This window comes from Notamacropus eugenii, chromosome 4, assembly GCF_028372415.1.
Source record: "Notamacropus eugenii isolate mMacEug1 chromosome 4, mMacEug1.pri_v2, whole genome shotgun sequence".
NCBI classification, from domain to species: Eukaryota; Metazoa; Chordata; class Mammalia; order Diprotodontia; family Macropodidae; genus Notamacropus; species Notamacropus eugenii.
In genome coordinates this window covers 286,795,433-286,817,114 of record NC_092875.1, presented here as the reverse complement: position 1 = coordinate 286,817,114, position 21,682 = coordinate 286,795,433, and the positions used below count along the sequence as shown (strand labels likewise).

Sequence of the window (21,682 nt, the reverse complement as noted above, 5' to 3'; positions counted from 1 at the left end):
TAGTTTCCTTTGGCAAACCTTGGGTCAAATACCTCTTCCTACTTAAGGCCTTTCCTGATCTCCCTTATCTGTTAGTGCCTCCTTCCACGAAGTTACCCAGTGTGTACTTTGATGGGTTCATGCTCTCTCTTCCTATTAAAATGTATTGGACTTTTATTTTTTTCCCAATGCCTGTCATATATTAGATATTTAATAAATGTGAGATGACTAGTTGACAGGATACTTTTTCTTTGACAAAAAATATTTATTTTATGCAATGATCTTAGCTAATGTCAATTTTTGTGTTCTTTTTAAAAAAATTCTTCTCAGCTTAACATACTCATTCCCTCTCCCTCAATAAATTACTAGGAGTTTATCAATTTCTTGCTAATCCTACCCACTTGCATTAAGTTTCAGCCTCCTACAGCAACATTAAAGGATAATTTATACTAGCAATAAAGTATTTTTTTAATTATATTATGTAACTGCAAAATTTTTTCCATTGCCAAAATAACTACTTTAGCCCAGACCATAATCACCTTGCTCAGGCTACAATAAGTGTGATAACCAGCCTCTCTAAGCTCTCCTTTACTAACAAATTTCCTTATTCATTCTTCTTTAAAAGTTCTGTGGCTATCCTCAAATCAATAAAATTGAATCTCTTAGCATTTATTTATAAGCAATCTACCATTTATCACTAATTCCTCATTTATAGTTAAAATTAGGAAATATTTGCTAAATAATAATTATATGCAAGAAATTGTGTAGAAAGGAAGAGTTAGAAAGATGGATAATGGTCTTTGACTTCAAGGAGTTTCCAATCTAATAAGACAAAGAGAACATACATAACTATAATACAAAGGGAAAAGTTGCCCGAAGCCCAACTCTACTCCTATGTTACTGGATCCTGACAGTGAGCTTTCATGGTATCCTGCCCAGAACCATACTATTAACAGAACCAGAACTATTACCATCTCCCAGCCATTTTCAAACCAAGCCACTATGACAACATTCAGGCAACTCTAGCTCCTCTTCATGTACTATCTTCTCCTAATACAACGTAAACTCCTTGAATTCAGGGATTGCACTGCTTACTTATATTCACCTTCTGAGCACTGTAGTGTCTGAAACACAGAAAGTATTTATTAAGTGCTTTTTCACTCAGTCAAGCATTATGGGGGTTTCAAAAGAGGGAGAGACTACAACAGTTTGGGGAGAACACAGGAAAGCTTTCATGGAACAGTGGACACTTCAAAGATAATACTTGTAGGATGTACCAGTTTTCAAAAGGCATAAACACATCGCAGAGGAAGGAAATGCAGACCCAAAGACATCTGGGAATGCATCCAGACCCCCGTGGGATATAGGGCATCAATCAATAAACATTTATTAAGAATATGATCTATACCTCACAGCAAAAATTAAGTTGAAAAAGTCCCTCTTCATACCAACAAAAAGGTGAATATGCCAATATTCTTCCCAGCATTTTTATATATACTCTAGTCTTCATAGCAAGGGGCTATTTGTCATAAGTCTAATTGTCACATGCACTTTGGGACACTTTCTAAGGTTGCTTTCTCCATCAGACTACTATGCACTTGAAAAGCAGAGGTATGGGGCATTTTAATCATTGTGGAGAAAGATGAGAGGCTCAGTCTGAGAAGGGAAGCTTGTTCAGATGAACAAAAAAAGGTTGCAGTCACCCCAGGGAAAGAGGGCAGGGAACACGGGACTAAGGACAATAACATTTATATCAATGACATTTATACCACTCTCTAAAGTTACAAAGCACTCTCTTTACAACCACCCCCTGAGGTAGAAGTATGATTCTAGTTTTAGAGAGGGGGAAAGTGAAGCTGAAGGAGATTAAGTGGATTGAGCCATGGCTGTACAGCCAATAAAAGTTTTCTGGCTTCAAGATCAGCAGTCTCTCCAAGATGCCACGAGGACAGTAACTGTATATCTACAGAGATAGGGTTCATGTTAATCAAGACAAGAGGGCCCTCTCTGGATACTTTGATTTTCAACAAACCTGTATAATTTTCCATTGAAACTGCTTTATGTTTTGTATTATTACACGTTTTGATGAATTCTTGCATATGTACACATGTGTAAGTGCTCTAAGAAACATTGCTAAGTTAGGAAAACATTTTCAAAGGAAATAAAGCACACCCTGTCATATCTATAAATTAGTTCCATTATAAAATGGGCCAAGAAAACCTCACCAGGCCTGCCAGTGCAGGATACACAGTATGAACTCTGGTGTGTGTGTTTTTCCTGGATATCACATGGTGAATCAGTAACAACTTTTCCTGTTTTTCCTTTCTCACTATCATCTTCCTCTTAAATTCCTTTCCCTGCCCTTTTTTCTAATACATACTGTACTCTGATCTCTGAAAGTCAATTAATTTAATCCCAGAATATTCCTAGAATCTGTTACCGTTTTCCCCAACTTAATTTTAACAGAAGTATTACTTAAGTGCATATGGCTCCAGGTAAAATACTCCTACCACTGCAGGCCAGCACATGTTCTGCAACTTAGTCTTAGAGACTTGCTTGAGACACAGAGATTAAGGGTCTGACTGCCAGAACATGTTAGAAACAGAATCTGAACCCAAGTTTTCCTAACTTTGAGGCTAGAGGTTCTCTATCCACTCTATCATGCTGCCTAGGAAGGAATGAGGGAAAGATATAGGAACTATGGATATTATAAAAAGAAGAGAGTGGAGTAGAAAGAGCATGAATATGGAGTCAGAAAACCTGGAATTAAATCCTGGCTCTGCCACTCTATGGGCAAGTTACTTAATCTCTCTAGGCTTCAGTTACTGTTAAATAAGGAGTTTAAACTAGATGACCTCTAAATTATCTTCCAGCTCCAAATCTATCATTCTACAAAATGAATTAAACAAATGTTCAAAGTTACTGTAAGACTAATAATAGAAATATTTCATGATCCAGAGTTTAGGGGTCTCTATACAATTGCACCAAAACTTTCTAAGGAGTTAAGTAAACTTTGCTGCACCTATTTGCTTCCTAGTACAGATTCCATAGGACTGGGCTAGGGAAAAAGAGATAATCGTAGCTCTTTCTCTACCATATCAGGATTTAAACTTCCTGGAATGCAGAGGACGGCTTCACAAAAGTTACCCCAACTAATTATAGGCTTTTTTCCACCAAGTTCCAAAATTCCCAGGCAGGAACAGTAAGAATGGCAACAATAATTAAGTCCTTACCCTGATTACATCATGTGAACAAGCCCCTCTGACTGCTCTTCACCCAACACTGACTTCTCTGTGCACAATGGAATTCAGATGCCCCAGTTCAGGCTCTTTTAGCTTCAGCCAGGTCCTCTATGCTTTTACTAGGAAATCCAGGGAACACAGACATAATGGAGAGAAAAAGGAGGCCTATGTCAGTGTTCTCCATCCTTTTCCCTGCCCTGGCATGCCTGGAATTCAAGGTACACCCTTCAAAGGAGTCAGGGAGAGAATATAGGAGCAAGAAACTGTCCCATTCTCACCAATGAAAATTAACACTGAGGCAGTGTGGTTAGTTCCTAATCTAAAGAACAGTGGGGGAAGACCTTTGGAAAAAAATTACTATTGATTATAATAACAAGGGGACAGAAGACACATGTCCACACAGAGAACCAGGAATGATAGTAACTAAGTAGTCACAGGTGGTGTGGTGAAACAACCCTTCTATTATCGTGATAGCACAAGTTATGCTGTCTTTTAAGTAATGAATAAGCTGTAAGACAGTGTTATAACAGGTCACCGGCACTGTGAGAGTCACAGTGAGACCAGACAAGAGCTGCTGGAGTCAGCAGCGGGGCCAGTAAATGTATGGGAACTTTCCCAGCTTCCATCCTCCTGGCTATGCAAGAGGGCAAGCAGCTGCATCAGGGCTCGAAAACTCTGAAGCAGGGCACGGGCAGTGGGCCTTTAGCACAGGAATGAGAAGCACAGAAGCATAACTGGTGCATCCTTTAGAGTCACGCAGACTAAACTGAGATCAGGTAAACACAACCCAGAAGCAAAGAGGGTGAAATTCACTTAAAGGAAGAGAAGGCTTTATAGTTGGGGATAAATGCCAAAATAATAATGATGGGGACAAGACAAAAATTCTCAAATTAAGGCTGGCTGAAATTCTGTAGCTTACTTTGTTTTTATTTTTTTTCCTCTTATTTCTCTAGTAGGGAAGGGAACACACCTCTACGAAGCACTTACTACATGCCACACACTGGGCTGAGCATTTTACAAATATAATCTCCCCTGAGCCTCACAACAACTCTGGGAGATAGGTGCTGTTATTAGCCTCACTTTACAGCTGACAAGACTGAGGCAGACAATGACTTGCCCAGGGTCACACAGTAAGTGTATGGAACTGAATTTGAACTCTGGTCTTTCTGACTCTAGGTCCAGCTCTATTCACCACTGTGAATTAGAGTAAAGAAGATTTTTGTTTACGCCTAGGTCATTTTTCTGTAGAATGCCAATGTCTCAGAGACTGAGTTAGGGCTGATGGCAACAAGGAAATAAAAACTAAAAGAAGGAAGCCTCTAGGGAAGGTGCTCTGAGGCTCCATAGGAGCACCAGGTCTCGCCTCCTTTTACAGGAGAAATCAGGAAGGACTGATTCTGATCCAGAAAGAGGTAGGAAAGGGGGATAAGGAGGGGACAGAAAGAACATGGGCACAAGTGGTCCCTGTGGTAGTTCACCCAAGAGAAAAGTCAGGCAAGAAAATTTCCCCTTGGGACACATCAGGGAGAGCTGCCATAATCACTGGTACCTTGGGCCAAGGGGCCTTACCCAGGCCTGTACACTCTTCTCAGTCTTACAAGTGCTAAGGCTCTGCCCCACACTTGGGTACACAGAGAGCTCTAATAACATGTTCAAAGATGCGTGCACTTGAGTACAGAACAAGGGCCTGAGAAAGTGAGAAAATGATAAGAGAAGGTGGTGCACAAAACCAGACGAAGTTTGGGAGGGTGTCAGGGGAACCCCTTGACCTCTGTCCTGGACTTCATGATTTGTGAGATAGCTTATCTTTATACGGGGTCTAGAAACATAAAGAAAACCCTGGCAGTAAACATAGGATCTTATGTACTTGGGAAAGTGGTAAAAGGAAGATAATTGTTCTTCAGATTTCAGGATCTACTGGGTCTTTTCAGTTTCTCTACAAAGCAACTCTTTCCTTTGTCTCCCTAACTATGACAGAATACTCATCAAGGAAATGACATCTGACATTTATAATTAGATTAATACCCTAAAACAGCAGACATTTATGGTGTCTTAAGGTCTGTAAAACCCTTCCTCACATACATTACTGCTTTTGATCCTCACATCAGTTGTGAGGGAGGTACCTATCTGTATTACTATGTCCACTTTACAGATAAGAAAATTAAGGTTTAGAGAGGTTAAGTGACTTGCCCAAAAGTGACAGAAATGTCAGAGGTAGAGTCAAACAATGTCTCTCCTGCCAAGTACTCTTTCCACTTTATCAAGCCAATAGATTCTAATTATATTTATTAAGTTTTAGGATAATTAAAATCTCAAGAGGCAACATGGCATAGATGATAGAAAGCCAGTCATGAAGTCAAGAAGACCCAGATTTCAAAGCAAACCTCTGAAACATACTGATTGTGTCACCCTTGTGCTCTAGCCTGCGTAAGATATCAGAGAGGCTGATAACCTACATTGGTGGGGGGAATTTTCTCACCTGGGAGTTCCCTAAACAATGGTATCATAGGTCTAATCACTATCCATACAAAATCACAAATATTCAAATGGCATTGGAAAGATGCGTAAGTAGACTGAAGTATATTACTGACAACATGCATACGTGGAACCTGGTTCCCATGGCTCAAGTAGGGTCAAGGATATGAGTTCAAATTCCAGATGTTGGGACCCTGAGCAAGACATGTAATCTCTCTAGACTTCAGTTTCCTCATACACAAATGAGGAGGTTGGACTAGCTGAACTCTAAGTTCCTCTTTAACTCTAAAGTTATAATGAACACTTAGTGGCATAAAAGATAATACTGAAGATGCCTGTCACTAAAAAGTAGGTTAGCAAGTCACTATATGGAGAATGAACACAAGTATGTTTGTTTATGGACAGCCCGTGGAGCATACTGGCACTCCTAAGATACTGAAATAAAAAGAGGAAAAACTACAGGGCATTGAAGAATTTATGAGCAGCCATGGACAAAGAGTTCTACATGAAGAAAAGCTAAGAGTGGGGTTTGCTACCTGCACAGGTGAAAAGAAGAGCTATCCTACACCAATGAAATCACAGAACTACTCAAGAACCACAATAATGATAGATTCTAAAGTCACTACTATTCGCAAATATAAAGAGAAAGAAAAAAATGCAATTTTAGTCAAAGGTTAATTAAAAAAAAAGGATGTGTAAGAGATATAATTCCTTATTTGTAACACTGAAGGAATGCAATGGGTGAGACTTTTAGTCATGTGATGAGTTTCTATCTCTGGAAAGCATATTTTCAAAGACAGCAAATTAAAATTCTGTATAAATGCTACGTAAGAGATCTTATCACTCACATATAGAAAAGTATTCCTCATAAATTAAACATTGTTTTCCAAGTCATTTTTATCCGTGGAGAAATGGCAGGCTCCCTATCCTCCAAAAAATTTTTACATCTATGGTTGCTCACAAATACTCAAATGGATTGCTTAGAATTATGTTTTTTTCCAATTGTCTTCTTTATTTTGATACTTACAAATATCTGTGACTTTATTAGTGAGAATATACAATTATAAGAGTTGAAAAAGGAAAATAAGGATTGCCTTCATTTCCAGCGCTACAACAATATAAGTAAGAGGACAGATGCCACAGTGAGGTTCAATATTTCTGAATATTACCTAGAAACAACACTTGGCTTTTTTCAATACAAAGTCTGACAAATAGTTGTCAAAAATGGGTCTTTCCTATACATATATTTAAAAGTTCTACTACCATCTCATTTTTAGAAAGTCCAAAAATCAATAAGAATCAATAAGAACATTTACAAACAGTGTGTGTCAGATGCTGCCATGTCATAATTTATGACATGCAGGAAGCACTCTATTAAAGTAAGCTGGTAAAGTCAGAAAGCATACGTGACAACAAGTGCTGGAAAACTCAGAAGGTTAAACATACATCCACACACTTTCTGCTCTTCTGTAATATGTAATTGTCAAAATACAAAGGTCATAAATGCAGGGGAACATCATTCCAAAACAAATATTTTCTTACAAGACTTTTTTTTTCTGGCAATAAAACATACTCAAGTGCCACATATCATAAAAGGTTTTTCAGACCACAGGTAAGAGGAGAATTACATGTTTAAATTGAAATTCATTTTGAAACAATTTAATAGAGTATTTTAAGGTATACAAAATGCTTTCTAACAACCTTGTGAAACAGCAAATATTATCTATAATTTAAAAGATGGAGGCACTGAATGAAACTCATAGAGATGAAGACTTGTCCATACTTAGACTACTTGTGTTTGGTCTGGTATTCCAACCCACGTTCCTAACTCACAAAACGTAACATTTCAGAGTAAGAAGGTATCTCAAATACAATTTACTCCAATACATTGCTGAACAAGGATTTCTCCATTTCTCAATGGAGAACTGGTTAGTGAACCTCTGACTGAAGACTTCCAATAGGGTGGAAGCAACTTCTAGGGGGCCTGAATCTGCCTCTTCACCACTTTTACTCATTGATCCTCCTCCTCTCAGGAACCAAAAAGAACAAATCCAATCCCTCCTCCACATGACAGGCCTTCAAATTCTTGACAACATATAATCATTTCCCTCTTCTCTTCAAACTAAACATACCAAGTTCTTCAAATGATGCTCAAATAATCTCAAAATCCTCTGTCAGCCCCCTCCTCCGAATGCTGTCCATTTTATCAATGTCCTTCCTCCAATATGGCACCCAGAACTGAACACAATATCCCAATGAGTAATGACCCAGGCACAGTATAAGAGTACTCTGTATCAGCACATGTATCAACTGCTTATTTCCAGAAGCTATACTCCTTAATGCAGCCCAAAAATCATGTTTCCTTTTTGGATTCCTATATTACTCTATCAACTCATTAGGACTGCAGTTCACTAAAAACCCCATTTTTCTGACAAATTTCAGTGAGTCAAATCTTTCCCTCATCTTCTACCTTATAGAGTTGATCTCTTGAACATAAATGTAAATCGAAATGTATCACTGTTAAACTTCACCCTCTCATGTTGAGTCCAACATTCTAGCCTGTCGAGAACTTTTTTTTAACTGATTCTGTTATTCAAAGCATTAACTGCACCTAGTAGCTTTGTGCTACCTGCAAAATTGATGAATATGTCAATGCCAATGGCTGTGTCTATATCCAAATGCAGCTAAAAAATACCAAACCAACCAAAACTGTATACGAGACCCAGAACAGATGAATAGGGCATTCCAATAGAGAGTAGGTCCTCCTTTCAAGCTGACAATGAAATATTAATGACTATTCTGGGAGTCTGTCTATTCAATCAGTTATGCCTCAAACTCAGGTTCGCTTATTTCCACCTTTTCCACAAGAATAAAATGAGAAACTTTTTGTCAGATGTTTGGCTAAAACCTAGGTGGAACACTGTTGAACTACCAGTCTAATGACCCTGTCAAGAAAAGAGCTGAGCCAAGTCTGTCCATGAAGCCATAATCTCTAAGATCGCTATTTCTTTTGCTATAGTCCCCACTTGTTGTTGTTGGTTCAATTGTTTTCAGTTGTGTTCAATCCTTCATGACTCCATTTGGGGTTTTCTTGGCAAAGATACTGAAGGAGTCTGCCATTTCCTTCTCCAGCTCATTTTACAGATGAGGAAACTGAGACAAACAGGGTTAAGTGACTTGCAATTTAATACTTACTGATTGATTAAATAGTCCTTGAACTCCAGAAGCTTACATTTGACTGACATTCACAAGAAACTACACAAATAGGCAAAATGTGTACTGGGCTGGGGGGAAGGAGTTCTAAGTGGTTGGGAAAGGGATCCTTCAAGAGGCAGGGCTCGAGCTGAATTATGAAGTAACCAAACAATCCAAAAGGTGAAGATGAGGAAAGAGATCATGGTTGTTGGTTGGTTGGTTGTTATCCTTCATCTTTGAAGAGGACCAAAATGACATCACCATGATGAAGTGCCATTTCATTGTGTCCGACTGTGGCTGATCAGACTAATATGAGCTCGGAATGCTCTACACAGGTTAGCCACAGATAGTCTGTGTGAATATTTGGGGTGCATATCCCAAATTTGTGCATCCATTTACTTTGTGCTGTCTCAATTCAGCTTTGCTCAAAGAGCACAGCACCCCGTCTGAAGTGGGCATATCATGCTGAGCAGTCCTGTACCAGTGTCTTCCATGTTGTACAGTCAAATCCAAAGTTCTTAAGAGAGACTTTGAGAGTGTCCTTGTATCGCTTCTTCTGGCCACCATGCGATCACCTACCCCATGTGAGTTTTTCATAAAAGTCTTTTTGGCAAGTGTACACTTTGCATTCAAACAACATGGCCAGCCCATTGGAGTTGTGCTCTCTGAAGCATAGTTTGAATACTTGGCAGTTCAGCTGGAACAAGGACTTCAATGTCTGGTACCTTATCCTGACAGCTGGTCCTCAGAATCTTCCTAAGATGTCTCAAATGGAAGCTATTCAGTTTCCTGGCATGGTGTTGGTAGACTGTCTGTATTTCACAAGCATATAACAAGGAGGTCAGCACAACGGCTCTGTAGACCTTCAGTTTGGTAGTCAGTCTAATACCTCTTCTCTCCCAAACTTTTCTTTGGAGCCTCCCAAACACTGAGCTAGCTCTGGCAATGAATGCATCAACCTCATTGTCAATGTGTACATCCCTGGAAAGTACACTACCAAGATAAGTGAACTTATCCACAGCATTCAAAACTTCTCCATTTGTTGTAACCGATGGTTCCACATTTGGATGGTGTGGTGGTGGCTGATGGAGCACCTGTGTTTTCTTGTTGTTAATTATTAGGCCAAAATTAGCATAGGCAGCAGAGAACTGATCTATACTTTATTGCATCTCAGCTTCAGAAGCTGCACTGAGTGCACAATCATCTGCAAACAGAAAATCATGTACCAACACTCCCTCCACTTTGGTCTTGGCTTGCAGCCTTTACAAACTGAAGAACTTGCCATCAGTACGGTAGTTGACCTTGATGCCATGTTCATCCTCATTGAAAACATGTCAACATGGCTGAAAACATCATACTAAAAAGCATGGGAGCAAGCACACAGCCCTGTTTCGCGGTAACTGGGAAGGCACAAGAGCATTATCCATTATCCAGAACCCGGGCAAACATGCCATCATAAAATTGACATACATTTTCCAGGAAAGAGATCATACGAACACAAAGGACAGCTACTACAAAAGAACAGAGGTGGGAAATGGAATGCTACATATGCTGAACATTGAGTAGGCCAGCTTGGCTGCAACAGAAAGTTCATGGGAAGAATATGAAATCAAGTGTTCAAAGATAAATCAGAGCCAGACAGTAAAGGACTTTTAGTGCCAAAAAAAAGTTCACATTTTATCCTAAAGGTAACAGAGAGACAAGTAAGTTCCTTGAAATGAGGAGTGATCTGTACTTGAGGAATCTCAATTTGGCAGCTAGGTAGACAAAAGAAAGAGTGGGTGGGATAAGCAGTTGAGAGATGGTTTTTATGAGTAAAGACATGGGGATAGCTTAAAGAGATGTTGTTGAGGAAGAACCAGGAAACTGATTCCATATGGTAGGGACAGGGAGACTGAAGAACTGAGGATCACTCTGAAGTTGAGGGTCTGGACAATTAGGAGGATGGTGCCTGGCACATAATAAGTGCTCAAAAAATGTTTGTTAACTGGAATCAACAAAAATAGAAAAGTTAGGGGAAAGGGTGGGCTTTAGGGGAAAAAATCCATGATTTCATTTTGGGGTATGTTGAGTCTGAGATGCAGATGGGATGTTCAGCAGACAAGTATGAAGGAGAGAGGGAGAAAATGTAGATTTGGGAATCATCTGCATAGAGATGATAAGTGAATCCATGAAAGTAAATGAGACTGAATGTAGGAAAGAAAAAAAAAAGGAGAATCCAGGAGAAAGCCTTAAGGTACACCCAAATGTAAGGGACAGGACATACATGATGCTCCAGCAAAACAAAACAAAAAAACCGGAAGAACATTCAAGATATATAAATAGGAAGAGAGCAACATCAGGAAAATCCAAGAAGAAAAGAGTATCCAGGAATAGTAAATGGTTAGTTTCAAGAGTTAAAGAAAGGTCAAGAAGGATGACTGGGAAAAGGCCACTAGTTATAGCAATTAAGAATAGTGACTTAAATTGGGGTCACCAATGAGAAAGGGATGAGTTGGTTTCAGGGACTCAAAGGCTTGGATGTGAGGAAGTAGAGGCATCAAGGGTAGACACTTTTTTCTAGGAATTTGGCCTTGAAGGGATGCTACCTTGAGGGGATGGCAGACTCAAGAGAAGAATTTTTAAGGAAGGTGAGGGATGGGCACCTTTGTAAGCAACAAGGAAGGGCAATGAACGAAAGGAAATTGAAAATTACAGAGAAGAGGGGGTGAGATCAAGGGAACTTGGCTAGAAGAAGAAGTATCTTTTCTTCTAAAACTGAAGCAAAGGAAAGGAGATTGGGAGATGATATTGAAGAGCTCTGAGGTTGTGGAAATGGGGAAAAACTCATGATAGATGGTCTCAATGTTCTCATTAAAGTATGAATTAAGGAACCCCATGGTAGCCTGGCAAAGAACAGCATAGGTGTTTTAAACAGTCACAGTGGGGAGTTTAGACAGAAAGAATGACAAAGAGGATTGTCATCCATTCATTGGTGAGGGATCAGTTGAGATTAGACATTAAATCTGTAGTGGACCCAGACAACAAAGCTGTGGGACTTCTTTCAGTAGCACCCAGAAGGCAAATGTTGAATGCAGTCCATTGCGTAAAGTTTGGAAGGGAATGAGTACAGATGGCGTAATGGGAGCAAGAAGTTTGAGAGTGGAGGGCACTGTAATGTGGAAATGGATAATTATAACATCAAGACTGTAAAAAATGGTGAGAGGCAAAAGAGAGTATAATGGATTGGGAAAGCAAAGAGGAGCGGAATGAGGACAAGAATAGGTACAGAAGTTCACAGGATCATAAATCCGGAGCTGCAAGGGATCTAGTTTAAACCCCTCTTTTTGCAGATAGGGAAAGTGAGGCATAAAACAGTGAAATGATTTGCCTAAGCTCCCACAACTCTAAGAAGAAGGGCCAGGATTTGAATCCAGGTGTCCCAAATCTTACTTTAACAAGTTTTAACAACCAAGTAGATCCCACATAGTATGTGTTTGAATTTGGTGGCAATTTTAAAAAAAAAACTATTTCTTCTAATTTTGTCACTATAACAATATTACTTCAGCTAGAATCCAAGGTCCTTCCCACCGAATATCAAAGAAAAAAAATAACAGATAACCCAGTGATAACCAAATACTGTATAACAGATGGTTTAATTTGTAAGGTGTTCATGATTTTCCATAAGGCATAACCAAAGCACTGTAAGAACATGGTTCTATAAAATTAGAAAAAGGACTTATCTTGTTATCAAATTAGTTACGTGACAATTTTTTAGTATTGTGACTTAAATAACAGGTGTTAGAGAATAATTACAAATCACATAATTAAGTGACCAAGCAGGATGTGGCTGAGAAGAAAACTATAGCACTCTAAGACCATCAGCAATTAAAAATATTATCTTTAAAATTAAGGGTAGACCTATATCTTCTTTTACAAAGTACTTATTGTACAAGACCAAGTTCTACATAGTGATAGCCAATGTCACATTTCTTAGGCATTCAGTTTCTTCTCCTAAAATTAGCAAATTGGGCTATTTCTAAGATTGTAGCTACTAAACAGAGCAGCTAGGTGGCGCAGTGGGTAGAGCACTGGCTCTGAAGTCAGAAAGGTTCATCTTGAGTTCATCTGGCCTCAGACACAAGCTGTGTGACCCTGGATAAGTCACTTCACCCTCATTTTCCTCATCTATAAAACGAGCTGGAGAAGGAAATGGCAAACCACTCCAGTATCTCCAGTGCCAAAAAACCCCAAATGGAGTCATGAAGAGTTGAAGACACAACTGAAAACAACTGAACAGTTACTATGATTGGGGTTTCATACGTCAGAAATTCTTCAAGGGAAGAATATGGAAAAAACTTTTAAACAGAATTAAACTAAACTGTGAGCTCCATGAGAGCAGGGACTAAAATTTTGTTTTGTTTGTTTGGCCTTCTCTAAACCCCCAACACTTAAGGCACAGTGCCAGTAACTTAGTTGGTGCTTAATAAATGCTAGTTGACCGACAAAGACTATCTCTGTGTCTCTGTAAAGAAGGACAAGTCATTCTTTGTCTTATTTTATTTTACTCTTCTCCTTAATTCTCTAGTAAAACTTTTAAAACCAACCATCTCTCTGCTTAAGGGAAGAAGAGTCAAAAGGGAAACTTCAAATAGGTTTGGATTTTGAAAATCCAGGTTTACTCAGAGAAAGGAGGGTAGACTGCTGTTTCCAGTTATGTTTCTTCACAACTCAAACTGGATCTAAAAGCAATTCAAATAGAAAAATTTCCTGTTTTAAATGAACAGAAACACCTCTGAAATAGTATAGCCTCTTTATGTTATTGATTTCTCATGATTTAATAATCTTCACTTATCCATTCAACAATCTGTTCTTGATTTTGAATTTTAATGTAAAATGTGTAATTGGAGCTAACTGCTTACAATCTGTGAAATAGGGACTCTTAGCCTGGGCTTAATGAACTTGTAAATATTTTGACAATGGTACTTCAGTATAATTGGTTTCCTTTGTAATCCTATGTATTTCACATATTTAAAAATATTGTTTAGAGCAGGGATCTAGAGGTTTCCCCAGACTACCAGAGGTCCAACGATATGCAAAAAAAAGCTTTAAAACCTTCTGTTCCAGAAGCCCATTAGAAAGGTTTACAAAACCTAAGCCTTCCCTTCTAAGTTGGTATTCCAGGCTAGTATGTGAGAATTCATGCCACTCCACAAGACTCTTAGGAACTGTCAGAAATAATCCCATCCAATAAACACTTAAGCATCTACGATATACCAGGCATTGTGCTGAGTGCTGGAATATAAATCAGTCTGTTTCCATTATATCTGATTGTTGAGGGTGAGAGGGGGGTGGGGTTTGCCTATTTCCATATCCCAGGCACACTTGTGGCACACAGGAGGTGCTTCATTATCTTTTTGTGGAGGCAAAGAATTGGAAACTGAGGAGGTGCACAACAAATGAGCATAAACAAGTTATGGTATATGAATGTGATAGACTACTACTGTATGGTAAAAAATGATGAACTGGATGGTTCCAGAGAAGTTTGGGAAGATTTACATTATGTAAAGTGAAGGGAGCAGAACCAGAAGAACAACTTCTGTAACATCAACAACAAAGAAAAACAACTTTGAAAAATGTAGGAACTTTGATCAACACAATGACCAACCACAACTTGTGAGGCCTCATGATGAAACACACTACCCATCTCCTGATAGAGAAGTGATAAGACTCAAGAATGCAGATGCAGGCATTTTTTTGCAGGGGACCTGGCAGGTGAAGGAATGTATTTTGCTTATCTAAAGAAATCTGTAATAGGTTTTGTTTTCCTTGCTTTTTATCTCAATGGCAAAAGGGGGAGGAAGGTGGGAAGGAAAGAAGGCACATCTTGGTGAAAATATTTTAAAAATGCTTGCACACATACACAATAAATGTGTACAGAGTCTACCAAGGTGACACTTCCAAAATGAGGGTCCTTTATATATGTCTTTCAAAAAAAAGAAATCAAAGAAAAAAATAAATTTTTAACAGCCTAGGAATAACAGAATAAACTAAAAAAGTTTGTCTGGACATAAGGTATTGCAAATTCTGCATACGTCTTTTTTCTGCATTTCTGAATCACAAACTAAGTAAAATATCTTTTTCAAGGACTGGAATGGGCTAAATCCAGCGTGAAGACCAGACTGTTGTTATTAGTAAGGCTCCTCCTTCCCTGGATCTGGGAGGCAGAGCACTTTTATTTTCTCAACTTCTTTCAAGTATTTATATTATAATGTTTGTAACATATATGGCACATTATGTAGACGTTATTTATAGGCATAAATTTGTACATAGATAAATTTGTATAATTTAATGTAACAGAAAAATTGTGTATCACAACATATAGTATTTGCAAAGTCCTTCACAAGTATCTTCTCATTTGATCTTCACAAGCACCCTGGGAGGTAGCTGGTGTTATTACCCTCACTCCACAGATGAGGAAGCTGAGGCAGATATCAGTGAGGCGTTTTTATTCAGATTTCCTGACAGCAAGCCCTAAAGCTCTATGCCTCTGCCACCTTGGGTGCCTCAGGGATGCGGCGCTGGGCACGAGAGGGGGCAGTGGTTTGTCGGGAAATCAGGGTGCTAGGAAAACCCATGACAGCCGCGGGATACGCTGTAAGCAGAACGCTCTAGAGAAAAGGTTTTGGGATCAAACTGAATTTTCCCTCAACCGTGTGAATGTACGGTCCGACCTGTGTCACTGAGAAGCCTCAGAAGCCCTCCCTGCGATGCCCGGGGGAAGCGCGTCGCGGGCGCCCCAAACCCCACGGGGGCGGCTCCCCTTGTCCCTGCTCCCCGAGGGGGATGTGGGGGGACTGCAGCCCCCCGGCTCTGCCGCGACCCGTCCTCGGGGGCGCCGTGCCTCCCTCCGCTCCGCTCCCGGCGCGGCCGTCCAAGTGTGAGGACAGCCGGACGGGGCGGGCGGCCCGAGGATCCCGGAGCTCCGCGGCGCAGCGCCAAGGGCAGCGGGGCCACCACCACCTGTGCCCCGTCCCGCCTCGCCTCTTCTCCGGACTCCCTCCCTGGTCCCGCCTGCCGGGGAGGCTCCACAGAGGATCCAGCCCTCTCCGGACAGCTTCCCGACACGTACCTGCGGGCGCCCGCGGCAGCAGCGGCAGCTCCCACCCCCGTCCCGGGCGAGACGAAGAGCGGATCCCAAGCTTATTCAGCCCGCGCCCGGCTGCGCTCCCGCCCAGCGCCCTCCGCCCCCGGCGGGCCCTCCCGCCGGCCTCCCCATCCGGGAGGGGCGGGGCCCAAAGCGGGACACGCCCTCCGGTGCGCGGCCCGGAGCCAATCACCGGGGCTCTGCGCCCCGCCCCCACCCGTACCGGGAGGGGGGCTTCATCTCCACGCCCCCTCTTCCCTTCCCCTCCCCCAGCGAGTTACTTCCCCGCGGCCCAGCCCAAGAGAGGGGCCCCGGGCAGGGTACAACCCAAAGGGCAGCGGAGTACATAAAGGGGAGGGGGAAGGGGGCAAGCGTAGGGGCAAAAGGAAGAGAGAGAGTCAAGGGGAAGTGGAAGACGACGACCAAAGCCCTGACTTGGCGACCAAGGGAAAAAAAGATCCCCCCAAAACAGAGCTGTCCTTGGGCTGCACTGTTCGTCAGTCGGTCAGCGAACACTTTGAAGCGCCTACGACGGGGCCGCGCACCGAGCTAAGCGCGGGGGGACGGGGGTGCGGGTGCGGGTGGAGGGACGGTTGGAGAAGAAGGGCTAGAGACGGACCCTTCCCTCAGGAGCTGACGGTCTAAGGGAGGAAGGCAGCGCATGGAAAGGCTCCGGGGTCCCCCACCGCCTCGGGGTTCCACGTGGAGGGGACCGTGATTAGTGGTCACATTTACTAAACAGTAAGTGCCCGCTGCGTGCCGGGCGCTGGGCCAGGAGCTGGGGATCTCCAGGAAGCCCGAGACCTTGCCTGTCCTCCAGGAGCTCAAACACGTCTGTCCGGAGCCAGCGGCGCGCAGGACGTCCTGGGGGAGCCCGGCTTTGAGCTGGGACTTGAAGCCGGAGCAAACCACCCCTAAGAACGGCAGCTAACGCTGAGGTAACGCTCAGGGTTTGCAAAGGGCTTGGAGAGGGCATCATCACCGGCACTCAGAAATACCTTTCCTGGGGAGAGAATCTGCAACTGAAAACTAAAAATAAACTGATTTAATAGTAAAAAACAAACAAACAAACTAAAACAAAACTTTCTCCCTTGCTTCATTCAAAATAATGGGCTTTTTCATGCTTAAGAAGTGAGTCATATAAATGAGGCAGTGGGACTTTCCCCTTTCTAATTCAGGTAAGTTCTCAGTAAACCGAACCAAACCACAAACTCGAAAGTTAAAAAAAAAGTTCCAGAATAAATAACTGATTCTGAGCCCCATCGCTTTGAAAGAGATCCTGTACTGTCGTTCCTACTGTGTGGGACACTCCTCCTATTAACTACCTGGAAACACCTGGTAGAACATGAGTGTATCTAGTTCGTAGCAGAATCCCGCCTGTTAGACCCACCAGTGACCTCTCCCTTTTACTGGAGGAGCTCCCTACCTCTCTGAGGGACGGCTGGGTGAAGCAGTGCTTAGGGTAGCGGACCTGGACTCAGGAATCCTCCTCGTCCTGAGTTCAAATCCAGCCGCAGACACTTAGACTCTGACTCCAGGCACGGTCACTTCTAAGCCTGTTTGCCTCAATTTCCCCGTCTGCAACTTGAGCTGGAGAAGGAAATGACAAACTACTCCAGGATCAAACCCCAAAGGGGTTTAGGAGGAGTCCAAAACAACCGAACTACTTTGAAGTTTTGTCTGACACCAACCTCACAAAACAATATTACAGCATACTGGAAAGGGCAATGAACTGATACCTGGAACTGAAGGAAAAAACAATAGAAAGTGATCTCAGAGGCCATTTAGTGTAATTCTCTTCTGAAGTCATTCAATCTTTGCTTTGAAGTCCTCTAAGAATCTTTTAAAAGCCCTGGGGAGGGGGGGGGGGTGCAGTGTATGGATAGCTCCAAGTTTTAGAAAGCTTTCACTGGTATCAGACCTAAAAATGCCTCTTTGCAACTTCCATCCATTACTCTCAGTTCTGTTCTCTGTTGCCAGTCAAAACAACTGTCAAATTCCTCTTTCACTTGGCTGCCCTTCAACAATATGGAGAGAAAGAGAGCAACTTAAACTTGGTCTCTCATCCTGACCTTGCCACCAACTAGTATGACCCTTGGGCACAATGTTTAACCACCTGGGTCTCTACTGCCTCCTGTCTAAAATGAGGACTTGGTTTAAATCTGAGACATCAAACATGAAAACCACAAGGGACTCACAGCACTTTCTGAGTGCCCCAGAACCAGATTGAAATGTAACTGGGAAATATTTAGTAAAATAAATAAAAATACAATAAAACATAGATAATACTACATTTCAAAACTTAGTTCCATATGTAGCCTATAGGCATCTTTATGTACAGCTGAGTGGCCCCATTTCTATCTGATATCAATGGTTTATATTACTAAGTCCCTTTTCAGATAAAGTCTTCTGACCCTACCACTTAGCATCTGGACAAATAAGTCACTTAATATCTTGACTTTCAGGCCCTTCCTCAGCAAAGCAACAGCAACAAATACCCACCTGCCCTAGCTATCTTACAGAGTTATTGTAAGGCTCAAATTATATTGTATGTAAAAACACTTTATAAACTATTGAGTGCTACTCAAAAGTAAAGCATTATTTTTAATAAATGGATATAGGCATCTGACATTTTACAGAATAGATGCCCTGAAAAAGTGCAGATAGGTATGAAGTGTATTTATCATAAATTGATGTTCCCCACATCTCAGCCCCACTGCTTCTCATTGAAAAACTGAAATTGTGGTCGTTTTTTTGGAAGGGTTTTGTTTGTTTGTTTTTTGCTTGGGGAAGGAAATTTGGGGAAGCTAGGTGGCACAGTGGATAGAGCACTGGAATTGAAATCAGACTCACTTTCATGAGTTCAAATCCAGCCTCAGTCACTACCTGTGTGACCCTAGGCAAATCACTTGACTCTGCCTCAGTTTCCTCATCTGTAAAATAAGCTGGAGAAAGAAACAGCAAACCACTCCAGTATCTTTGACAAGAAAGTCCCCTATGGGGTCATGACGAGTTAGATATGACTGACAACACTGAACAAGGAAATCTGACCCTAGTATACAATAAAAAAGATACTTTAAATTTGTATAATACTCATCAGTTTACAAAACACTTTTACATATCTTATCTTATTTGATGCTCACAAAACTGTAAAAAAAAATTTTTTTAAATCATTATCTTGATCTTGCAGAGCTTAAATGATTTGTACATGATTACATGAATGATAAACGACACGTAGGATGACTTCTAGATTCTAATTTATTTTAAAAACATGTGAAAGGAAAATGACAGCATTCTGGTAGCTAATCAAACCACATTCATTTACTAAGCATTTATAATGGCCAGATTCTGTGCTGAGCACTGGGACTCAAAGAAAAAATAAAAAACAGTCACTGTTCTCAAAGACCTTACATTCTAATGGTAAGATGTTGACAATGAAAAGAAGTATGTTCAAATATAAATGCAAAATAACAAAACATTCCTATGTTTGGATTTCTAAGGGAAGATGACAGCTTAAAGACCACAGATATGGAATCTGACACAAGTTCTGTGACTGAAAAAAGGGCACAGCTAGTAAGCACCTACTATGTGCCAGGGACTGTGGTCATAGCTGGGGATACAAAGAAAGATGAAAGCCAGAGGGTTTCAGAAGTAAATCTGGTTGAAGTAGGATAGAGATGAAGCAACAACAAAGTGGGCATATCTCATAATTAATGAGTAAATTAAATGGAGGCAAATGAGAAGCAATAGTGATATAGATTATAGTTATTAGATCAGTTATTTGTGCGTATATATAATCTCATCTCCCCTACCAGACTGTAAGCTACCCAAGGACAAGAACTTTAGTTATTTCACCTGTGTTTAACATAGTGTCTGAATCCCAAATTTTCTTTCATAATGAGATTATAGGGTAGTGATGTCTCAGTGGATAAAAAACTGGTGTCTGGAAGAACCAAATTCAAATCCTGCCATACACAGATATTAATATACCTATATGACTCTGGATGGGGCTACTAAGTGGTCCAGTGGTTAAAGTACCTGGCCTGGAGTAAGCAAAACTCATCTGTCTGAGTTCAAATCTGGCCTCCGCCTTGGTTGGTTGGTTGCTGTTTGTCCTTCCTTCTCGAAGAGGACCAAAATGACATCACCATGATAAAGTGAAGTTTCAATGTGTATGACTGTGGCTAATCAGCTGCATGACCTTAGGCCAGTCATTTAACACTGTTTGCCTCAATTTCCTCATCTGTAAAATAAGCTGGAGAAGGAAATGGCAAACCACTCCAATATCTTTGCCAAGAAAACCTCAAATGAGGTCACAAAGAGTTGAATATGACTGAAAAATGACTCAACAACTGAATGACTCTGGACAAAAATCACTTAGCCTATCTCAGTCTCTTGTTTCCTCATCTGTAAAATGAGAAGGTTGGATTCAACGACCTTTAAAGTCCCTTCCAGTTTTAGATCTATGATCTTATGAACCTACCCAAAGGGCTTAAATATGATGTATGAATAGTACGTAATTTTTATATATAAATGTTACTTGACATACATGTTACTAATTCTACTTTATATGGAGCTAGGTCCTTTTTGTGTAAAGTCTACAATGATTTTATATATATATATATATATATATATATATATATACATATTCATGACCCAGACCACTGGGAGAGATGGGGCTAGTCTAGCAGGTGACTGATAGAAAAAAAATTGATAAAAGGCAATCATATTGTTTCTCTTTATGTTTCATTCAGTAAGTTTTCATCAATTCTTGAAAGTCTTGGTTTTCCCACTAAGATTGTTTTCTACATACACAATTGTACAGATATTATTGTTTGGCAATGAAATTTGTTATTTCCATTTGGGATTTACATAGGTAAAAAAGAAACAAAACTATCCCTTTGCAGATATAGTCTATCTAAAGAATCCCAAAAAAACTAGAAAATAAATTGAAATAGTTTATAAATTCAGCATAGCTGCAGAATATAAAATAAGTTCATATAAATCATCGATATCCCTATTTATTCCCAATAAAACCCAGCAGGAAGAGATATAATGAGAAATTCTATTCAAAATAACTACTTATTTAAGAGTCTTATCTACCAAGACATACCTAGCAACTGTGAGAATACAACAATAAAACACTCTTTACAGAAGTAAAGACAAACCTTAATTATTAAGCATTCATTGTCTATAGGCAGATTACAGGTATAATAAATTACAATAAATTAATTTAAAATAATTTATTCAGTGCCATACCACCCCATACCAAAGGATTATTTTATATAACTAGAAAAAAGAATATTACAATTCATCTGGAAGAACAGAAGGTCAAGAATCTCAAAGGAAAAAAATGAAAAAAGACAGGAAATTGAGTCTTGCCATATCAGATCTCAAACTACAAAACAAAGCAATAATCATTAAAAATGATTTGTTATTGTTAAAAATAGAGGTTAATCAGCAGAACAGATTATGTATTTGAATATATATGCAAATGAACAAAATAGTATAGAGTCTGAAAAATTCAAAGATCCCAGCTACTTAAGAAGAACTCACTATTCAAGCAAAAAAAATTAATGAAAATCTAAAAAGCAGTCTAGCAGAAACTAGGTAAGGATCAACATTTCACAAAGTATACCAAAATAAACTCCAATTGGATATATGA

General features: G+C 40.3%; 1 protein-coding gene across 4 annotated transcripts in view; it reads right to left on the bottom strand.

Annotated features, from left to right (window-relative positions):
* The window catches only part of SGK3 (serum/glucocorticoid regulated kinase family member 3), a 158,673-nt gene that overhangs the window by 94,846 nt on the left and 42,145 nt on the right, over nt 1-21,682 (bottom strand). Inside the window, exon 1 of one of the 4 annotated variants that reach the window (XM_072604738.1) lies at nt 16,003-16,136. The exons of the other annotated variants lie outside the window; for them this stretch is intronic. The gene's annotated coding sequence lies outside the window, so the exon portion shown is untranslated. Of the gene's footprint in view, nt 1-16,002; nt 16,137-21,682 lie in introns of those variants that run through there. 4 annotated transcript variants of the gene reach the window in all.